The sequence below is a fragment of the Suncus etruscus genome, chromosome X (genome assembly GCF_024139225.1).
Source record: "Suncus etruscus isolate mSunEtr1 chromosome X, mSunEtr1.pri.cur, whole genome shotgun sequence".
In the NCBI taxonomy this organism is placed as follows: Eukaryota; Metazoa; Chordata; class Mammalia; order Eulipotyphla; family Soricidae; genus Suncus; species Suncus etruscus.
In genome coordinates, this window is record NC_064868.1 from 76,104,599 (window position 1) to 76,110,775 (window position 6,177).

At 35.9% G+C, this 6,177-nt stretch overlaps 1 non-coding gene across 1 annotated transcript; it reads right to left on the reverse strand.

Annotated features, from left to right (window-relative positions):
• Positions 1–3,404: 3,404 nt before the first annotated feature.
• LOC125999870 (small nucleolar RNA SNORA51) lies at positions 3,405–3,536 on the reverse strand. Its single transcript, XR_007492329.1, has one exon. It is a non-coding gene; the product is annotated as a small nucleolar RNA SNORA51 (small nucleolar RNA).
• Positions 3,537–6,177: the final 2,641 nt, after the last annotated feature.

Genomic DNA, 6,177 nt, shown 5'->3' on the forward strand with positions numbered 1-6,177 from the left:
GTGTTATTTAGTAAATGTGCTGTAAATCTTAAGGATACTCCTTTATATGCTATTTACTTCCATTATTTAGCTACTTTTAATATTTATCCTATATTTGGCTTTCATCCTTATATGAAGAATGTATCTTGTATTTTTATTTGTATCTCTTTTAGCTGGCACCCTTCAGGCTTCTTTAATCTGATTATATATAACCCTCAACTCTGGAAATCTTTCATCCATGATTCCTTTGACAATCATTTCTTCAGTAGAATTGCTTCAGTGGTCATCTAGGACATTGTTGATTCTTGAATTCATCCCAAGTTCTCTTATCTTCTGCTTTTTTTTCCCATTTTCTGCTATTGTCTAGAATTTTTCTGTATCTCCTCTTAAGAGATTTCTGATGTTGTCCTCAATAGCTTATGCTGATAAAGTTTTCCATTGACTTTTCCATTTACCCTATCAAATTATTTGATTCTGTCACTTCTGATTATAATTTTTCATATATTTTTAGATTTGATTGACTGTAACACTGTATCTTTTATTTCATTGAACATTCTTTGTTTTTTAAGATATATATATTTAAATTTTTATTGTAGTCAAAGTGAATTACAATTCTTTCACAGTAATATTTGAGGCACATAGTGACAATGAGTGAGGGGCATTCCCACCACCAGTGTTGTCCACCCCTCTTCCCAGCATGCATCCCACATCTCTCTCCTTTACCCCATTGAATTGAATATTCATAACATTTTCTTTCTAAATTCCTTGAGAGGTTATATAACTGTTTGGTACTAGTTGAGTCTTCAGAATTATTATGGCCACTCACTATATATGCATGGTTCTGTTCTGCTTTTTCATTATGCTTCATGCAGCCTGTGGTGGAATATTTTCCTTTCTCCAGTCACACACATATATCTCTGGGTATCTCTTTGGAAGACTAGCCAGAGAATAATGTCTTTATTATCTGACAAAGATCTCCAGCTCAATCTGTATTTACTAGGTGTTAACTATATCTTTTTCTGATTCTGGGAGGTGTTCAGTGTCACTGAACATCCTTCACATCTACCTGTACTTTAGGTTTACATGGTCCTTGCTACCACTGCCATCTTGGGAAGAGTGTTAAAAGAGTGGTTGTACCTAGGGTTGACTGATTATTTGCATGTAAATGGGGGTGGCATGGTGTAAGTATCAGATACCAAGATCTATTCCAGGTTAGATATAAAAGAATGGTGTTTTTGGTATCTGTTCTTAAGCGAGAGTTTTGTGATGTTCCCTCAGGTCATCTTTTCATAAACCATTTAGCTTGGCCAGATGGTTCTCACTGAGTTCTAGGTGCAGAATGCTAATGTCCCAATTTATTCCTTAAAACAGTCTTTGTTTTGGTTATTCTATCTTTCTGAAACTAGCTGTCCTCTGTCCTTATTTAGGCTCACTTTATTTCATGCTGATCTCAGTTCAAATGAGCTTCTACTTCTAGAATCTTACAGAATTAGGTCCTTCTCATCATATGGATCTTAGCTCAAGTATAATTTTCTCAAAGGAACAGCAACAATACAGTGGGTAGGGCTCTTGTGTTTTATGTAGCTAATATAAATTTTGGTTCCTAGCACCTTCTATTGTCCCCTGAGCCTGTCAGGAATGATTCTTGTGTGTAGATTGTGCCAGGATTGTGCTCCAATTAATTTAAGAATAATTTCCTCAAAATAGCCTTAGTCACTTGTCTAAGTGTATAGCTCATCCAATTCTATATATTAAAAATAAAATATTTGGGAGGTATCAGAGAGATAATACAGGCTTGAGATTCATGATCTACATGTGATCAAGTCTAATTAACACTGCTTTGATCTCTAACACCACATATGGTCACCCAAACATTACCAGGATTTATTCCTGACCACAAAGCCAGGAATAGGTCCTGAGAGCTGCTATCTGTAGACCAAAAAAAAATTTAAAAAAAGAGAATGGTTTCTTACCAAAGTGTTGTTTTATTGCCATGAAAATAATTGTAATTATATACATTTTTGCTTATTTATTGTCTTCCGAGTCTTTTCTATAATTCATTTTCCATGAATATAGAAATTGTTTATCATGTTTATTACCATACCCCAAGCCTCCAGAATACTTTCTAACATATGATAAGTGTAAGCCTGAAGTCAATATCATTGAATAAATTAATGATAGAATACTACATAAGTGGCACCATTACACATAATTGAAGCAAAAAGGAAATTATTTCATTTTGATATTGGCTTGATTATTCTTTGTTTTATTTGGGGGGGGGTCCACACCCTGTGGCACTCAGGGCATACTTTTGGCTCTGCACTCAGAAATTGTTCCTGGCAGGCTCCGTAGACCATATGGGATGCTGAGAATTGAATATGTTTTTTTTCCTGAGTCAGCCATGTGCAAGGCAAATGCCCTACCACCGTGCTATCTCTCCAGCCTTGTTTATTATTCTTATTGTACTTTATTTACACCTTTATTTAAAAACCATGGTTGATAAAGTTGTTCATAATACAGTAGTTTTGTGTATTCACTGTTCCATTACCAATCTCATCAGCAGTGTGACCTTCCCTCCCTTACTGTCCTTAGTTTCTATCCAATCTCCAAGTCTGCCCCTTTATCAGGCACATGAAAATTTATTTTGTATTGCTTGTTACAACTAAATGACTAATAGAACTATTAAAATACTTCAGTGAAATAAAATTTGCTAGTGGGCTTAGTAAGCTATTTGTTGCTAGATAAGTTGTCTGTGTTATCACTTTGATTTATTGAGCTTTCCCACCTAACTGTAAAATTTGGAGGTGTCACATGGCCTGGTTCTATAAAATTGGGCCAACGAGTTCAGTGGCTTGACTTGGCTTGCATTCTCAAGATTAATCAAGAAGCTGTGAGTGTTAACATTTATTTGCATAATGATGGCTGTGGGAGGTGAGTATGGCTGTTTCAGTCAGTATAAGAAGCCCCTAAAGTTTTCAGCCAAAATACCCGTGTACCTGAAAGTTTAATGGGTTTGTTATCTCTGTAGAGGTTTATCATGAAGAAATTAAGTCGGGTCTTTTGTATGGCTACATCTGTGAGATGTGGATAAAGCTTCTGGGGCTTTGACTTGCCTACTCTCAAGAGTGTCCCAGAGTTTTTATCCTGAAAACTAGTGTATCCTTGAGTTTTAGTGTCTTGGCTTGTATCTATTCCAAGATTAGTTGTGGTGCTTTGAAGTCAAATCCTTCTTTACCTGGCAATAGCTGTGAAATATACAATGTGTTCATATAACATCTTTCTGTTCAGCACTCTGGAGACCCACCAGCTTTTGCTGGCCCAGAAGAAGAAGGCTTAGGCTGCTGCCAACACATTTGCCTGGAGGTTCTCTGCCTTTATTTTAGGTGCACCAACTTGGTTGTAGTTGTGTTAACATTTGTGGGGTTTTTTGTCCCCCAATTCACAACAGACCAGGCAAGGGGACTGTGGTTGAGGTGTATATGGGGTGTATTTACGGTACATCCTCTTTCTATACAGTCAGTGTAAAGATCACAGCCTGTGGTAAGAATTGGAAGGCCTTATCTTTTCTTTTCTTTTGTTTTATATATATGTGTTATATATATATATATATATATATATATATATATATATATATCCTTCACCATTGCAACATTCCCATGACCAATATCCCAAGTGTCCTTCCTCCTCACCCCACACCGGCCTGTACTCTAGACAGGCTTTCTACTTCCCTCATTCAGTCACATTTTGTTATGATAGTTCTGTGCAATTATTTCTGTGACTGCAACTGCAACATTTTTGGTTTTGATATATAAAATTCAATGCACCTTGATCACCATCATAGTGCCTGAGATCATTCAACACTGTTCTTATGACAATCTCCTTCATTTCCCCAAGATCTTCCCTCCTATTCTTCATAATTGAAGTTGTACAATCATGTTTAAATAGTCTGTTTTGTTACTGAATCCCATAGATGAGTGAGGCCACCTGGTGCTTATCCTTCTTCCCTTTTTCTGGGGGGGTCACACCCAGCAGTGCTCAGGGGTTACTCCTGGCTCTATGCTTAGAAATCGCTCCTGGAAGGCTCAGGGTACCATATGGGATGCCTGGATGTGAACCACCGTCCTTCTGCATGAAACACCTTACCATCATGCTATCTCTCCGACCCCTCCTTCTTCCTTTTATTTTACTAACATGATGCCCTTCAGTTTTACATAAGTCATAGTGAAATGTAAGCTTTTTTGTTATAGCTGTGTAATACTCCATTGTGTATCTATATAGTAAACATTTGAGTTTGTCTTTATATTATCTTTATATATATTATATACATAGATATATCTTGGGGATATAAATTCTATTTCATTGGTCCAAGATTCTGCCTTCATTTCAGTACTATCTAGTTTTAACTACTACTATTGCCTTATAGTATAATTTTATCCAGTACCAGAGTCAGAACAACTTTACAGCGGTTAGAGGGTTTGACTTACACATGGTCAAACTGGGTTTGATCTGCAGCACTGTATATAGTCCTTTGAGCTCTCCAAGACTGATCCCTGAGTACAGAACCAGGAGTTATCCCTGAACACCACAAGCTGTGCCCCTTCCAAAAATAATCCTACAAATGTCCAACACCAAGAGATATTAATCTTTCTCACTCAGAATAGCTTTGGCTGTTTGGGAAGTTTTGTGGTTCCATACATATCTCAGCAGTTTCTAACACATTATAGAATCATAGATTCTATATATATAGATATATAGATATAGATCATATTTATCATGGAATTATAATGAATAGTTATAATGTTTTGGAAAGCATGGTTATTCTGACAATGTTATTTTATTTATTAAAAGAAAACAGATAAATAATGTGATAGTAATATTCTTTTATTTCAAAATGATAGAATAATCTTATATTTGTGACATATATCAGGAAAAGACTAAGGACAAAATGCAGTTGAGGCTCATCACTTGTAGAAATCTGGAAAATTTCACAGCTACATTGTGAAAAGAATCTGTTAGTATTCTATGCCATAAAAATATAAATACTTTGAGAGAAATGACGTTCCTTACAAAAATTCCTGCAAATGTTACTCAACACCCTTCCTCCTACCTTACCTTCTAAATACAAAGGAGAAATATAACCAGCATAAAGATAGTGGGGAACCACTTACTGTTTAAAGTCTCATTGACTAAGAACTATATTTATTCATGTCATAATTTTTTCATGAACAGCACCATTAAAACAAATAAGATATTGTAATGGTTGTTAGAATGTAGCGCCCATGTTATTCATTCAGTTCTGAGGTATTCATTCTCTCAATGCTTGGGATTTTGGTTACAAATAACTCATATTTAAAACCTTTAAAAGATCTGTCATCATCTGATATAAAGGAATTGTAGTTCTAAACAACATGTGTGAACAGAAACCAGGGTATTATTCCAACTGTGCTGGACTTAGAGAGCAAAGCATGAATTTGGTAAGTGAAAGTTTCTGATAGAATATTAATATCCTACGATATAGAACTTAATCTCTCATGGATTCTGAGAGATAGTGCTAACATGCTGACAGGATATCTTAGAACCTTGTGGAAAGTGATCTTACATAACAAAATGAAATAACAATTTAGGAAATTGCATGGAAATGGGGAGAGGGAATCAAACATTTCTTCAATTGGTCAAAACAGTGAAAAGAAACATACAGAAATGCTAGGAAAAACAGCAGTGAAATATTTTCTGCAGAAAGACCGAGAGAGAGAGAAGAGAGAGAGAGAGAGAGAGAGAGAGAGAGAGAGAGAGAGAGGAGAGCTTCATTTGCCAAAGAATTAAAGAATGTACTACAGAGAGGAGTGCCACCATTATGAGGCTGTCCTATGTACACAATGGCTGACAGTAGGAAATGCTGTAATAAAATTGGGCTATTTTATGGCAAAGGGGATGATAGGATCTGGAAATAATGGAGGCCATATGCCAGTTATTTACCATCAGGAGCAAAGTGGATGCAATTATTGTAATGGACAGCAAGGTCAGAGTGGTAGTGAAGGGGTGCTGACTTGCAGAAAAATATAGCGATAGTTAGGATATTAAATATGGCATTCTTAGGAAGGTTGCTATCATTTGTATCACACTTTTCATCCCTAACTTCAACCAAGGTGATAAATTAAAATTAAATCTGCATTATGACTGCATCCTGGGGAAATGTTA